We start from the raw sequence: 17,567 nt of genomic DNA, 5'->3' as shown, positions 1-17,567 counted from the left end.
TCTGGATTTCTGCAGAGAACATTTCATACCCTCTCTACTCTCCTGAAGACTACTGTCACCCTTGCCTTGACCACCACAACCTTCTTCCTCAAACTGAAGAGATAACTTTGTCTCCTTCAAAGATAAAAAGAAAAACCTTCAGACAGGAACTTTCAGCTTCCCACCACCAAGTTTCCCAGAATCTATCCCATCCTCTCTTTTATTCCTCTTCCAGGAGAACAAACATCTTTGTCTATTTCTCCATGTGTCTGTCCTCCGGGTTCATCTCTAAATATTATCAATGATCAGGTCTCTCAACTGCATGTTCCATCTCCAACTCACAACTGAATCCATCCTATCAACATATAAACATGCTCCAGTCGATCAATTTTTATATAAAATGCTCTCTCTCAATCCAACATCCTATTTAAGCTACACCTTCTAGAAGTGTCTTCACTCACTGTCTCCTTATACACCTGCTCACCATCTCAGTGTCCTCAAAGGAGAAATGAAGGCAATGTGCACCCCCATGGGGCTCACTGTTTTAATTAAGGGACATGAACAGGTAAAATATTTTACACAGAGCCCAACAAGTAGTCAAGTTTCAACAAGTCACAGTATTATTATTCATTCATGTACAGCTGACCCTTGAACAACATGAGTTACTTACAGGCTGGGTTTTTTTCAACAGCAAATACTACAGTCCTAGTATTAGTTGGTTGAATCCAGGGATGCAGAACCTTGGATACAACCAACTCATATAAAAAGGGCTGATTAGGGAATTCCCTGGTGGTCCAGTGGTTAGGACTCCATGGTCTCACTGCCAAGGGCCCAGGTTCAATCCCTGGTTGGGGAACTAAGATCCCACAAGCCACGCACTGCAGCCAAAAAAAAAAAAAAAACAAAAAACAAGGCTAACTATAAGTTATACATAGAGTTTTGACTGTGTGGAGGGTCAGCACCCCTAACCCCTGTGTTGCTCAAGGGTCAACTGTACTTAGCAAAGATTTATTGAGCAAGTCTATGTGAACGGTGTCATGTGAGATGCTTTATTATAAACACATAAAATCTAGCTTCTTCCCTCAAGCCTCTCACAGTCCAGAGGGAGAGGAAGAAAGAGAACAGAAAACACACAATTACAAGGCATGCTGATCCATTCTACAAAGTCTGGACCAAATCAATGGCAATACAAGCAGAATCACTGCAGAATGCCATGCAGGCTGTGGACTACAGCAATCCAGGAGGCCGCGTTCACATGGACCAGATGGGAATGATGCACCCCGAAGTTTTACAACACGGAGGTCCTGAATATAAAGGAACTAGATGGTGAGCCTTGAAGTTCTGACTAGGAAGGGCAAGTTCAGGTTCAACAATTTGAGCCACCAAAGATGATAAATAAGGGCTCAATACTGATGATCCAAAGCCTATTCAGGACCACTCTTCTACTGGCTCTGACAGCTCTCCCCAAATTTCTTCTCTTCATTCCTTTAGGAACACCAGAAATTATGAAAGGATTCTCTACAGGTTTCTCTGCTCCAGGTGACAAAACTTCAGCATCCAAGGTGTTGTCTGGTGTGAGAAAAATCTAGAAGGCTCCTTGATATACCAATGAGGATGAGTTTCTTAAAAACCGTATCTCAAATCCAAGGATTAACAGCTATTATTTTAAGAGTACAATGATCTGGGGTCTGCTAAGCCTGAATATCCTACTGGCAATCACTGATAAGACCTTGTCAACTTTGGATCCCCTTGTTGCCCCACAATTGTTTGAAGCAGAAGGCTGATTTGAAAATACTTTCCCAACCATCCTAAACCACCTCAACTAATACATTCTCATCAAGGGAACCATCTGGGTTATTTTTGAAATCCCCCTACAGCCTGCTAACTGCCTTCCCAATGTCCATTCCTCACTTCCTGTTGATCAAGTACATTTCAACACCCAGTTAAAATTCACCAACATTTATTGTATACCCACATATAAAGATGACCAAGAATTGTCTCTCTGCCCTCAGCATACCTGTTACACACTCTTCTTTCTCCATGCAAAACTATTTTTAGTCTGGGATTTCTAGCAAGACCTAGACTCAAAATCACGTTTATTATCCATGCCAATAGATATAACTTTTATTTATATTTTGTCCAACTTTCCCTACTTTCACGATATCTGTTCCCTTAAAAATGATCATGGCATGAGCCACATTATTTGGGACACAGAGTTCCATTAATGCCTGGGAGGAGATGACTTAACCAACTGGTTCACCAGTGCCCTAAAAGAATGCAATTGCATTACATGGGTAAATGATTTACTCCTGGGGAATATTTTATCCTTTCTGATTCATCACAAGGTCAATTGTAGCCTTACTTCTGTCCCGTTTTTCAACATTAGATGCATTTATCAGCTGCATGCTTAATTATCTAAGCCTCCAATTCAGCACCTATAGTTATATTATCTCATCCGTTTGGAAATGACGTTGAGTGCAACTTACTCTGGCTCCATGCCCTTTTACCCATCGTACATGTGCTATCCTTGTCTACACCAATTGATGGTCCAATCGATACACTCTCATTTGGCTAGCAAAGGATAGGGTCTTTGACCACAACTTCTGAAAGATCTCTGAAGTTTTGCAGGAACAGGCTAAGGGGACAACAGGTATGGATACAGCGAGCGCTTTTAGTCCATATGCCTATGACTTCCAACTGCCAGTACACAGATACTCACTTCACCATCCCAGTGGATGTCTCATGTCCAAAACTAAACTGATTTCTCCCCCAGAAGCATACTTCTCCCAGTCTTCCCTTTCTTAACTGAAGATAATTCCATTCTTAGAGTTGTTCAGGCCAAAACCCTTGGCATCATCCTTGACACCTCTCTTTGTCTCCTAACTCATACCCAATCCTGAGGAAACACCGCCTTCAAGATATGTAAGAACTGGGTCACTCCTCACCATTTTCACTGCAACAAGCCTGGTCAACTCATCATCATTTCTTACCTGAATTTACCACAGCATCTCTCCGTTTTCACGCTTTACCTGCCTCTAAGGCCCTACTGGCTCTGACTCCTCACCTCCCTGACCTCATCTCCTTCTGTTCCCGCCCTCATTCACTCTGTCCCAACCACACTGCCCTCCCTGCACTTTCTCAACCAGCCAGGCATCCCAGCTGGGAGCCCTTGCCTGGGGCTCCCTCTGCCAGTGATGCTCTTCCTGATGAATCACAGGGTAGTTTACACACGTACTTCCCTCCCCTCCTTCAAATGTCACCTTCTCAATGTGGTCTATCCCAACTCCACCTATTTAAAACTGCACCCCTTCCTGCCGGCATCTCAGCACTTCTGATCCCCCTTATCAGCTACTTTTTTCAAAGCACAGATCCCCTTCTGACATTCTATGCATATACTTATGATGTTTATTATTTACTGTCCGTCTCTCCCTGCACAGGAGGAACTTTCATCTCTGTTCACTGATGTGCCCCCACGTGCTTAAGGGCCACCCCAAATAAACACACTAGTGCACAATGAATGTCTGTTGAATGGATGAATAACTAGCTGGGGATGGTCACTGTAATATTTGTTTCCTATTTTTTATCTAGCCTGACAAAAGACAAAGCAGAAGCAAGCAGACACCATCCTAATAGAGAGATCCAATTATTTTTCATTTTAATCCTACCAGTTAAGTGATTAACTTAGGCCTAAGGTTTTCTGTTTTATAGTGACATCTACAGTCATTGCATACCCTGGTCTATGTAGAAAACTGCCCTAAATGAGAGGCAATGTCTGTGCTCTGTGCTTAAAATAAAATTGAGGTCTGGGGAAAAAAAAATGGAGGGGGAACCACTTTCTAAAGTCTTCTCTCACTCTTCTAGCTCAAGCAAATAAGAACTCTAGGAACAACTCTGGAATTTTCTATCTCGTTTGTTTTTCATTACTTTTTAGTAAGGTATAGGGATATCATTATTCTCAGTTGCCCGAGGTGATTCCAATATTGATATTGAGATTTTTCCAGCCATTCTATAGAATGCATATCATTTATAAGGTTCTACTTTACTTCTGTGGGTATATTTGCATTCTGAATGTTTTAGATTCTCCAGATGATAATATCCTATGAAATATGATAGCATCCCTTTGAGTTTTGATAATTCCAGCTCCAGTGCAAGCTCAAGACCATATGATTTCTTTTTCCATTTTGGTTTAATTCAAACGAAACAGGATTTTTTTTTTTTTACAGTCATCCAGTGTTGATAAAACATTGAAAAAGTTAGTTGTTGAAGCCTATTTACCTATGCAAATATTCCCACCAAATACCCCCAAATTCTATCCTCTTGAATAAATTTCATACCAGCACAGGAGGCTTAACTCTAGACTCCTTTTCTAGGATGAAATTTTTTAAATGCGTGTTTCTATATAGATAGATTTTTTTTTTTTGGCCGCACCGCAGCTTGTGGGATCTTAGTTGCCTGACCAGGGATCGAAGCTGGGCTCTAGGCATTGAGAGCGCAGAGTCCTAACCACTGGACCACCAGGTAATTCCCAAATGCATCTTTCTAAAATGTCATTCACCTTATAGTTTAAAAAATTGGCTCATATTTTCAGGAAATGGGATGAAGAAGGAACAATATATAAGGCTAAAATGATCCCAAAACATAGAGCAATCCTCTCCTCTAATCCAAAGAGTACAAATTCAAAAGGCTTCAAGGACCAAAAGGGTAACACAAACAAGTAAAATGGCCTGATAATACACAGTAGGGAGTGGCAGGGACTGTGGCAAAGTGAAGACTCCAAACATGGTCAGTGTTGCCAAATTTTGTATTTGTGTATGATTTTGTTGTAAGAGAAGCCAGAAATCTGGATTTTTCAGAGCAATTTCACACTATGTGTGCCTAACATAACACGTCTAGGCCACAAGACTAGAAACTCTGCTCTAAATTGGCATTGTCAAATGTTTAGTACCTAATAGAATTCACAGTGCTCTCCTATACCTTCCAGTTTTTAAAGGACAGCTCAACTATATTTCACAGATAGTAAAAGTCTCCAGTTGCTGTTCCCTGATTCCTAGTTGTTAGTGGGCTCTTGGCGGTAAGTGTTTCCTTCAACCAGTGTAGACTGCTAATATGCCAACGTAGGTACTACGGCAGGAACCCAAGCAAAAGTAAACACAAACTGCTATCATAGAGACTATCTATATGCTGCCTTTAAAATCCTTGCAGTTATCACCCTAGAATCTTCTATCTCTGGGAATCCTGTCACAAATACATTTGACCAGAAGCCTGAAGAGACCCTGGATCCCACTTTAAGGAACCCCTTGCTTGGACCACTGGCTTTGATTAATTTCCATCCCAAGCCTTCCTGGTTTTTCTCACTTCATAGCGCATCTGTCACTATGGAAACAAGTACCAAAGACTAGGGCATAACTGAATGAAACCCCAGGTTTCAGAATAAAAATCAATTGATGTTCAAGCAGGGGTCACATCACCAACCGAGAATATCTATACCAGGTTTGAGACAATGGAACAATAGTGTAAGTTGCATCTAGTAATCAGGTAATTATTCTCAATGTTTTTCAAGAAGCTCAGTTTATTTACACTATTGTTGGAAAGCTGACTCCTAGCTTATGGTTTGCTTCATTACTTTATTCGGAATGTCTACTTTATATCCATAACCAATATTAGAATTTGTCTCTATCCAGAAACAGAGAGCATTAATCTTTCCTTCCATGTGTCTTTCTTTTACAGAAAGTAGAAAACAATTACTAGCATACAACTTTTTCTTTTTCTTTTCTTTTTTTTTTTTTTTTAAGGAAATGTATTAGATCAGATCATTGCTAGGTTCCATTCCAGAATTTTAAATCATGGAATTACTGTTTTGCATTTGGATTCATTTTTTAGCCTAGGTAACATCCATCCATCCACAAACTCAAAAAGACCTGACCTATGTATGTATGCATAAAGCTAGGTGCTAGGGACACAAAGTCAAAGAAACAAGGTATCTTCTTTGGAGTTCTCAGTCTAGTACAAGAAAGGAATAAAGTTAGAAAACATCTGCAAAAACATTCTAATGAGTGCTATGAGAGGTTTCCCAGAACCATGTGGAAGAATTTGGAAGGGGAGGGGGGTAGCTGGTAGGAAATTTTCAATGAGAAGCTGATCATCAGATGATAAGATGTTCATTTTGGGGTGGGAATGAAGACAAAGACCAGATCAGAAGCTGACACCATGTCTAACTGAGAGATGATATGGGGAGTGACAGTGGGGCCAGAGAAGGGCACGTTCAAGAAAATTAAGTTGATGAGATTTAGGGACTCCTTGGGTGTGAGGAGAAGGGAGAATAGAGCCAGCTTGGAGCAGTAAGACAGGACACAATTTGGAGGTAGCTGTTATCTTCAAAACTCTCATAAAGGGTAAAACAAACTACTTTAACTCAAGTTATAAATAATTGTTCTTCAAATATTACTGGAAAAATCTTTTTGTTTCCATATCTCTAAAATCTAGAGAAAAAGAACGTTGTCCTAAAAACCACACAGGAAGAAAGCCCTACATTCAGTTTCTGTAAGATTTTCTTCCCTTTAACTCCCCTCCTCCATCAGTGTTTACATTTTTAGAGGTTAAATTATACCCAGGTAGCAACTGCTCCTACTTTGGAGGAAGAAGCTTTCTTTGAAACAAATGAAGTATAAGTTTTCTACTCTTTCCTTCCAAGAAGCTCTCTTCCTGGGTCAGTAAACTGCAGTGGGGCTAAATTTGTTAAGGGGGCAATTCAGTTGACAGTAAAGAACAATTAGCTGGGAAATACATTTGCATGACACAAATGACCATCCTTAAAAGCAAAGGTATCATGTTCCATCTAGAAAACAGCTAAAGAGTTTCTTAAATAGCATGTCAAGCTTGAATGTGAGTTTGAATTGAGAAGTGAAGCTAACAACTGCTGACTCTATCACAGATCTATTTGCGATTGAAGGTGTGAGTGACGGAGCTCTCCCCCATCCTCCCTCCATCTGTAATTTATTAAAAGAGTGATGGAAGCAAAAATGTTGGGATAAAGTCATCTTGATTCAGTGGGACAGTGATATAATGGAGGTTTAGGGATATGAACTGTGCTTTATAGGAAAGACAAAGGGACTCTTCACTGAAAATTTACCTTCATCACCAATGACACAAATGGCAATTTCCTTGAAAACTGTTAAGAGGGAATCCCATAACTGACATCTATTTTAAAACGTAAATTAAATTTGCTTTTTATACACGCAACCAAAGGTTGATTTCTGGTTTTGATCATACGGTTAATCATAATACTGAACACATCAAGGCAGTGAATGCCTTTCCCTTTTCTTTTCCTGGGGAAATTTACATGAACCGAAATGCAAAATCAGAGGATTTGAGAGTCAAAGAGGGTTGATTAATCCAGCGATTCTTAAATTATTGAAGGTTCAAGGACTCCAAACAAAACTTCTTAACTACTGAGTTGCCATATGCAACAGTCTATAAGGACACTGGATTCAGATGAGGCGGGGTTTGACTCCTCTGCATGACGTTTTGCCTTGAGTAACCTACTTTATAGAGCTCTTATGATGATTAATTAAGATACACAGGTAGGGACTTCCCTGACGGTCCAGTGGTTAAGACTTCGCCTTTCAGTGCAGGGGGTACGGGTGTGATCTCTGGTCAGGGAGCTAAGATCCCATGTGCCTCATGGCCAAAAACCCCCAAAAAACAAAAACATTAAAAAAAAACAGAAGCAATATTGTAACAAATTCAATAAAGACTTTAAAAATTGCCCACATCAAAAAAAAAAATCTTAAAAGATACACAGGTAAAATACTTGGATGAGGGCTTAACACATCTTGCTCAACATGTTAGCTATAATCACAGGAGTGCAAGCTACTTTTCTTATAATCTACATTGCTGCTGCATGAGTAGCAAATTTTGTGTGTGTCTGTGTACGTGAGTGCATAACTGAGTGTGACCTTTTTAAAACAGTTACCCAAGCAGGCCCAGTCCTAACATTTGAGAGGGCAACAGCACCAATGGACTCTCAATGGCTATATATCTAAATATTTAAATATGATAAATCAAGCTAAAAATTGTTAAATAGGTTCTATCCGCCTAGCCTGATAAATATGTCTCCAAAACAACCTAGAAGCCAGGTTTAAACTTAGAAGACTGAAGTGTGATGAACTGGGAGATTGGGATTGACATATATACACTAATATGTATAAAATAGATAACTAATAAGAACCTGCCGTATAAAAAAATAAATAAAATTTAAAAAATTAAAAACTTAGAAGACTGGAATCCCAGGATGTGGCTAAGTAAGTGGATCCAGTCTCCCACCCTGCCGCCTTGCTCTTTCTGCCCTGGACTTGAGGTCCTGGGTGTGGACCACGAGCTCCATCCACACCTCCCACTAATAAACAGTCTTTCCTTGACCCACCTGGGGCCCCGGAGCCTCATGAGAGGGAAAGTCCAAGGTCCCAGCTATGCAAAGCAGGGCACAGTGGGGGCCAAGGTAGCACATGGGCTCTGAGTGGTGCAGGAGGGCTTGGCTGGAAAGGTACCCAGAGGCTGAAGAACACATCAGGTGAGCTCTTTACTAGGCAGTATCCAGGGGCCCCTCTTGGTAATTTAAGATTTCCTCTGTCCTGTTTTTAGTGCAATTAACGAATAATTACCTTTTTCTTTGCTTTCCATTTGCAAGTCTTCTTTCCTAAGGGAAAAGTTTATAAACAGTTATAAAAGCAATGTAAACGTGAGAATAACCTGAACAACCACAGACATTTCCTATTTATGATGAGACTGATCTATGGGTGATTTTTTAATATTACAAGTCAAAAGTTACTTGAGCCCAGAGCCCAGTATTCACAGTGGACTAAACCCAAACATGACTATAGGACTTGCTCAGTGTAGTATAATTCAGAATAAAAAGAAGCCTGGACTTGTGCTGGGGCCCCATCCATTTCCAAACTATATCTCTTGCTTCCCCTAAACTGTTTCTTTCGGGTCATCCTTTCACTGGCTCTGGTCTCACCTGAGAATGGTGTCTTCCCTTCCAAAATCCTGCCCATACATGAAGATCAAGTCTGAAAAGCCAGCTTCCTCAGGACATGTCCTGCTAACTCCAGGAGAAAATAGCATCTCCTGTGTGGGGCACCATCATGCACACTGTACCACAAACCTTGTGTTCTTTGTGATTCTACCTTTCAGCAGATGTTCCCTCTGAGGCGGGGAGGTGGGGATGCCTGCTATTCAACCCTGTTGGTCCCCAAGCCCTGGGCTAATGAACATTTTTATTCTTTTTGTTTGGTCTGGCTTGGGTTTGGTTGTTTAGCACCCATACCGTCTTTTTTGATTCTCTCATTGGAAAAAGGGTCATGGGACTGCAAGTCAAGGTGCCTTCCTCTCCCTGATGCCAGGTGAACTGGGGGATGGGGCAGGGGGAAGCTCCAAGTACAAAAAACGGTGGGCTGGGGCCTAGCCTGGGCAAACTGTTTTGTTTGGAGCCTGTTTCTCTAGTCCATGATATCTAGACTCTAGAGCTGGCTAGGCTCTGATTTGCTTCCAAGCCTGTTTTTTGCTGCTGGTGGTGGTGGTTTTTGGAGACACCCCCATTCCTGGCAATTCTTTTAGCTATCTGATAGCCTTCTAGTAACTTCTTTTTGCTCCAGTTACAGAGTTTCTTTCACTTGCATGCAAACTAAGAGTCATTGCTGACACACTTGGCAGAGCCCCTGACATAAGACATAATCAATGGATGTCACATAAATGAATCCTTATAACCTAAATGTGTATCGTTGCCATATTTGTAAAACAGTGTTTTTTTCTAACTCACAATATGTTATCATTGACTAAATTTTGAAAAATTCAGAAAGGTATAAAAAATATAAGCCATCCATATTTCTACTGCCCAGACAATGCCTAACTTTGGTTTTTTTTCCAGTTTTTTTTTTTTTTTTTTTTGTGATACGCGGGCCTCTCACTGTTGTGGCCTCTCCCGTTGCGGAGCACAGGCTCCGGACGTACAGGCTCAGCGGCCATGGCTTACGGGCCCAGCCGCTCTGCGGCATGTGGGATCTTCCCAGACCGGGGCACGAACCCGTGTCCCCTGCATCGGTAGGCGGACTCTCAACCACTGCACCACCAGGGAAGTCCTTTTTCCAAATTTTATATATGCCTATCTGTGATATTTCTGAAACACATATCATTGTAATGCAGTACTGCATTTGGTTAATTCCAGTTAAAATTGTTGTGAAGGTTGTTCCTTGTTATTACATAATCTTTGAAATGATCACTTTTAATATGTGTCATAGTCTATCACTTGGGGGACTTTAAAATACCTTTAACCCACCCCCACTTTTTTTTTTAATAAATTTTATTTATTTATTTATTTTTGGCTGCATTGGGTCTTTGTTGCTGTGCACGGGCTTTCTCTAGTTGCAGCGAGTGGGGGCTACTCTTCATTATGGTGCGTGGGCTTCTCATTACGGTGGCTTCTCTTGCTGTGGAGCACAGGCTCTAGGTGCGCGGGCTTCAGTAGTTGTGGCATATGGGCTCAGGAGTTGTGGCTCGCAGGCTCTAGAGCGCAGGCTCAGTAGTTGTGGTGCACGGGCTTAGTTGCTCTGCATCATGTGGGAATCTTCCTGGACCAGGGCTCGAACCCGTGTCCCCTGCATTGGCATGCGGATTCTTAACCACTGCGCCACTAGGGAAGTCCCCACCCCCAATTTTTATATAGATTGTTTTCAATTTTTTTATTATTTTAGAATATTATAACAAACAATTCTCCATGTAAGTTTTTGTCTGCATCTACTTCCTTAGCAAAAACTAAAAGAAGAAGCCAGAGAAACAGTGTGTCAAATAATCTGAACTTTTAAAAGCTTTTGACATATATTTTTAAATTGTTCTCCAAAAAGGTTGTATCATGTAATTCTTCCACCAGTAGTAATGTGAATGTCCTTCTCACTGTGTCCTTGCCAGTACTAAGTATTTTATTTATTTTTATTTATATATACGTATATACATTTTGCTGGTTTAATCCATGAAACATGGCATCACATTTTTGTTTTAATTTCCATTTCTGTGATTAATTGTAAGGATATTTATTAAATATGTATATTAGCATTTTTCTTTCTTTTTAATTATTCAGATATTTGGGCAATTCTATTTTCTACTTACTGATATCTAAGAGTTCTTCACTGTGATTATTATATTAACTGTTCTGTCATGCTCAGAGACAGAAAATACTCTTTTCCATGATTACTTTTTGCTTTAAACTGTATTTTTTTGCATGCAAAAGTTTAAAATATATTCAAATCTATCTTTTGCTTTATGATTCGTTCCATTAATTTTATATTAAAAAATTACTGCCCTAAAATTAATACATATTTTCTTCTGGCTTTCTCACCTGGCAGATAAACCTTCCAATTTGGAAAGCTAGTCTAGTGAGTCATGTAAACAGAGGTTCTTAGTTGAATGTTTTCTACATAATTAGCCAATTTCCTTGACTCTTTGGTCAAATATTCCTGTTTCAAAATGCTTTCTCCATCACAGTTCTGTTTCCAAAAACTACCTGAGTCTATTTCTAGACTATTCTATTCCATTGAGCTATCTATTGATTTTTACACCAGTACTATTCTGCTATAATGATTGTAGTTCAATGATCAGATTTATTTTTATTTCTGGAAGGGCAACCCACCCCAACCTCCATATATATTCTTTTGCAAAATTTTCTTGACTAATGTCATACAATTATTCTTCCAGATGAATGTTAGAATCATTTTGACAAATTTTCCCGAATCCCAATGCAATAAAACTATACAATTATGCTGGAAAAATAACCATATCATAATATCTATCTTTCTATCCAAGAATAAGGCATGTTTTCATTTGTTTGTTTCTTATTTTATGTGTCTGAGTAAAATTTTATAGCTTTCCTACGTGAGTCCTTAGATTTTTTTTCCAAGTATTGATATTTTATGTACATTTCCTATTCTTCTTAGATAATATATATTTTTGTGGATTCATGAACAGAGTCATTTTCTACTGTATTTTTTAGTTGGTAAATACTGGCATTGGAGGTAATCCTTGATTTCTGAACATGTATTTTATAACCAACCACTTTACTGACCTCTCTTATTAGTTTCTTTAGGTTTTAATTGACTCAACTGTATATCCATTGCTTTTAAACAAAATCAAGATACAGTGTCTGATTTCTTCCTTGCTTAGGTAAAAAGTAATACATAAGCATATTCATTAAATGATACTTTTATTTATTTTTACAAATCACCTATTATGCAACTACTAAAATGACATGAAATTGAGGCCACCCTAGAAATACAAAATGTAACCTGTGTTCCCATGTTGAACCACCTTCATTTCCCTCAGGTACTCAGTCTTGCTATTCAAAACTACCAAAAAGGGCTCTAAATGAGAGAGATTAAGTCAATTCTCACTTGGATTAAACAGGACAGATAAAACAATTCAGCTGGTGATTAAGAATTTTGACAACTGTGGAAGACAAAGAAACACACCAGGAACCTGTTTTCACATAAAGAGCAATCTGTCTCTTATTTTTAACCCCAGAGACAATAGGCAGGATAATTTTTAAAGTAGAACAGAGTCCACCTAGATATATTCAGAAAGCAACTGCATGCACTTCTATATATGAGCAGATTCTTTTTTCCCCAGAGAAGCATAAGTTTCCTATTTTGAAAGATCAGGATAATAGTATTTAATTATTAATTCATCAAATATTTGTTGTGCATCTAATTTGGGTTCTGTATTACTGGGAAAGACTGGAGAGCCATCTGTAGTAATGAGTAGGAATAGGGATGAAAGAGAACCTGGCATATAACAAAAGCTCAATATATAATATTATTAATTATTATAATTACACATCAGGATTATTTATTGTTACTATTAATCTCTAGAAGGCTAAAAGTCTGGTTCACCACTGTCTTCCTAGGGCCTAGCATGGAAAATGTAAATGTCCAACAAATATTTGGGAAACTCTGTTGACTGACATTTTTACAAAAGCCTCAGTTGCCAGAAAATATTTTGACTCAATTCTTAACTTCCCACTTAAAATCAATTCTTCGAAGATGCATTTGTTAAAGCCAAGAAAAAGTCAGAATGAGTTTCTAAATTGCTCTTTTTATATAAGTAGTAAAGAAAAAGTTTCTAAAAAATCATATCTTTAAATTGGCACAGAAAAATGCTGTGAGGAGGAGTATTCATTCCTTCACTCATTCACCATTTATTAAGCATCTTCTACATGAAAGACACAAAACAAAAGGCCATCACAGAGCTTAGACATTAAATGAATGGCCAAAGAAATAAATAGGAAACTGCAAATTGAGGTAAGTGCTATGGAAGAAAAGTAGAAAGGTGATGATAGATTTGGGTTGGTGAGGAGAGGAGATCAAGGAGGCCCAAAGCGGGAGTAGAGCTTGGACTGGCAAAGTATAGGGGGAAGTGCTTGGGATGTTCAAGAAACAGGTCAGTATGACAGGAGTAAGAAGAAGAGATGCCCAAGATGAGGCCAGCCAAGTCCCCAAGGCTCCAAGAGTCTCTGGAAACTGTCCCAGGTACATGAATGCATCTTATGCAGGGGACTGACATGATTCTATCTGTTCTGGATAAAGGATTGGAGGGGCCAAGCAGAGAACCAGGAGTCTTGTTAGAAAGTTATACTAGTGGACCAAGTGAGACATGAAGACAACTTGAAGTTTGATGGTGGTGGCAGTGGGGATGGAAAGAAGAATCTATCAAGATTTTAGAGATATATGTAGAAGACAGAATTTGCAAGAATTTGTGATAGTTTTTGATATGGAGTACAAAGGGAATAGAGGTATCAGAGGTGATTCTTGAGTTTCTGGCAACTCCATGGACAGTGGTGCCATTTACCAGGATAAGAAAGATTAGGAAGGTGTTAAGATCGGGGTGTTTTTGTTACTGCTGTTATTTTTGTTGTTTAATATGGTTTTCTGCTCTTTGTTTGCATTGCGTTTGTGGGGTAGAAAAAAGGGAGGAAGGCAAACATTAACAAATCCATTTGGGACAGGGTATGTCAGGTGTGTTACCTGTACAAGATTGAAACCCTGGATTGACTTGGTTTCCAGACAAGTGACATTTGTATAAATGAGATACCTTTGAATGCTGCTCTTCCCTACCGTGTTTGGGTATATAAAACCTCAAATATGTTAGCTGAATTAAATAAGCTTTAAAGTCTTTTCTGAACCCATGCTATTTTACCTTTACATCCTGCTGGTAGGCTGACATAATAATAATAATATTGTCATTAAATATAGATAATAGGGTGTACCAGGCTGAATAGTGTCCCCCCCCAAATTCATACCTAACCGGAACCTAAAAATGTGACCTGATTAGGAAATAGGGTCTTTGCAGATGTAATCAAGTTAAGATGAGGTCACACCGAATTAGAGGAGCCTTAAATCCAATATGAATCCAATGCGAATGGTGTCCTTATTTACAGAAGGGGGAACTCCACCATGTGAAGATGGAGGCAGAAATTAGAGTTATGCTGTCACAAATCAAGGAATACCTGTGTCTGCCAGAAACTGGGGGAAGCCAGAGAGGATCCTCCTCTTGAGGCTTCCGAGAGAGCATGGCCTTGCCTAAACCTTGCTTATGAACTTGTAGTCTCCAGAACTGTGAGAGAATGAATTTCTGCCGTTTTAAACCCTCTAGTTTTTGGTAATTTGTTATGGCAGCCCCAGGAAACTAATACAGTTAGGAAGATTACATGAGATCACATGTTTGAACTTGTCTAGCTTAATACACGGCACAGAGTACGGGCTAAACAAACCTCCATTTCCCTTCCTCTTATAACGATCACCACCATTGGTTGTGGTTTAGATTATGAGTAATCCACACACCTACCCATTTAAGTCTTAATGTTAAGTCTTACTAGTTCTAGACTTGTCTTACAGATGAGGAAACTGAGGCTTGGGAAAGTTAAATAACTTGCCCAAGATCACAAAGCTAAATATGAAAGCGTCAGAGCTCGAACTCAGCTGTCTCATCACCAAGGTGACTAGACAGCCTAGAACACCTGCCTCTTACACCTGCAACATTTTAGCAAAGTGAAGGAGCGGGGGGAGGCACAGTCATACTGTTTTCAGTGCCTGCAATTAAAACTCATATTATTAGCAAAACAATAAGTTCAGGGACCTAGTACAGTCAGTCTCTACCCATTCACAGAGGAGCACAAAAAACGTCATTATAAGAGCAATTCTATCAATGAATTTGCCATCAACTTCTACTGCTTCCATTAGCAGTGCGTCTGCTTTGCACATATGTATTCCAAGTCAAGGTATTATCATCAGACTGGACATTTATGGCTTTACTTTAATTAAATGCATTTTCTTCTAGCATCTCCCATTTCATTTTGATGATACTAACTCATTCTTGCCACCTAAGGAGCCCATAAAAATAAATACTGTAAGTACGGAGGGAAGTGTCTCTAAACTTCAGATGTCGCAGATGTCCATCCCTTAAATTATAAAGCAAAAAATAAAAGCATATTCTAAATTTACCTTTCCTCCCTAACTCAGTGAGTTGTTGGGCTGAATAAAACAGACATACAAATGTAAGGTGCAGAGCTGTTATTATGGGGTGTCAATTTCATAGAATTCTAGTGTAGGAGGGACTTCTAAAGAGTGGTCTAGTCCTTCTGGACTCAGGTTAACATAGTATCTACCTAACCCCAGAAAGGAAAGGGATGCACTGAGAGGTTTTGTGAGTTACCTAAGACCCTATGGCTATTTCTTCGTCGAACCCTGTGGAATGCCAGGTTTCCTGATTTCCCCAAAAGTGTATTCTGCCTTCCAAACTGTCATTAACTATTAACGATGACACCTTCCTCTGGCTTTGTGCCAACTTTTTTTTTAATTAATTTGGCCTTAAAAAAAAAAAGATCAGCATAGAAAACCCCAATGCTTCAAATTCCCTTAATTGATACCTAATGTTGAATTGCCTCGCGTCCCGTGTTTAAAGCTCCAGATACACACACATGGGTTTAAGAAAGGCGAACATGCTTCTCCTTCAAACTGGGCACTGATGATCTCTGGACTTTTCAAGTTTACCCTCCAGGAGGTCGACATCGCAGGCAATTTTGACAAGAGTTTGGATCCTAGATTCTCTTCCACGCTTTGTCCACACCCGTGCCCACGAGCAGAAGTTCTCTCTCTCCATTACAACCCACCACGCGCACACACGCATACACCAAGGCAAGTAACAAAGGAAAACACAGCCCCATAAAGGCTCAGCTATTGCATCCTCCAGTCTACACCTGCCAAGAGACAAAAACCAAATGGGGATCCTGCCCTGGCAATATGTCCAACACTTCTCGGGGGAAGCAGGCACCCTGGCACCCCCCGGGCGTGCGCGGCTGTATACACAAAGAACTGGTGCTGGGCTTGCCAGCGGTCCGGGGGACCAGTGCACTCCCAGGACTGGTATCCGGGATTCTCCCCCACGCCCTCCTGCCCAGCAGAAAAGAACTACCCTTTATTTGACCCATAGAGAGCCCAGGCTGGATGGCAGCGCATGGGTGTGGGGGGCGGGGGGGGGGGGCGTCCCCGGATCCTTTTCCTCCAGCCAGCCGGTCCCCAGCCTTTGGCATCTTCTAGGAGATGCACAATTGCGCGCTGTCACAGACGTCCGCTTCTCATCCTCTCCCGGCAAACCAAGATGCCCGGGTCCCAGCCGTGCGCATCCCCGCAAGCGCCCGTCCCCGCGCCCGTATCCACCCAGGCAGCCCCGCCAGGCGCGCCTGCCTACCTGGTTGCTGGCTGTCAGCGCGGCGGTGGTGCCTCATCCCCTTCTCCTCCTCGGCTTCTACAACGCTCGGAGCGCCATGTTCCGGGTCTCCCCGGGCGCACGCCGGGCAACTACTACTGGCAGGGTAGCGGCAAGGGGGGCGGGGGCCAGCGGGAGGGGGTGGGAGGCTAAGCCAAAGCTTTCTACTCTCCACGCAAGCCTCCCCCAGCTACTGAGCATGCCCAGCTGCCCGGCTTAGCACTAGGAGGACTTTCCAGGAGCGCACGCAGCTGTTCCGGGTTTTCGTGGCAGCCGGCTGGAGGCAGGCAGTAGCAGCTGCGGGGTGTGGGGGTGGAGAGGGGTCGGGGGGAGGGTCGGGGGAGTGTCTCCACGTCGCGGAGCTCCGAGCTAGAGAAAGCCGCCTTTCGCCCATCCGCTCACACTTCGCCTCTGCCCTCCTCGGCCCGGCAGCTCCTGCACGCCTCCTCCCCACACACTCCGGGTTTGCAGAAATTTTGTGCAGGACCAAAGCTGAGCTATGCTTAAGGGGAGAGCAAAGGGAGGAGGGGCGGGGCTGAGAGGCAGATCCTTCCGCTAGCCTCATTGCTATCACCTGGACCCGTGCTTCTCAAACTTCAAGGTGCCTAGGAATTAAAATGCATATTCGGATTCAGTTAGTCTGGCCTGGGGTCTGAGATTCTACTGGCCAAACAAGCTCCCAGGCGACGCTGATGCCGCTGGTCCTCCGACCACACCGAGCAGCAAGGATCGAGAGAATCCCTCTCTCTGTGACCTCTGAGTGGCCCTCCTTCAGTCAGCCA

General features: G+C 41.3%; 1 protein-coding gene across 1 annotated transcript in view; it reads right to left on the bottom strand.

The window, feature by feature from the left end:
- The window catches only part of PAK5 (p21 (RAC1) activated kinase 5), a 315,653-nt gene extending 298,403 nt beyond the window's left edge, over positions 1-17,250 (bottom strand). Inside the window, exon 1 of the mRNA XM_067707490.1 lies at positions 16,768-17,250. The gene's annotated coding sequence lies outside the window, so the exon portion shown is untranslated. The remainder of the gene's footprint in view (positions 1-16,767) is intronic.
- Positions 17,251-17,567: the final 317 nt, after the last annotated feature.

Source organism: Pseudorca crassidens, chromosome 15 (genome assembly GCF_039906515.1).
Source record: "Pseudorca crassidens isolate mPseCra1 chromosome 15, mPseCra1.hap1, whole genome shotgun sequence".
Classification (NCBI taxonomy): domain Eukaryota; kingdom Metazoa; phylum Chordata; class Mammalia; order Artiodactyla; family Delphinidae; genus Pseudorca; species Pseudorca crassidens.
The sequence above is the reverse complement of the archived record's forward strand: the minus strand, read 5'-3'. Positions and strand labels throughout refer to the sequence as shown.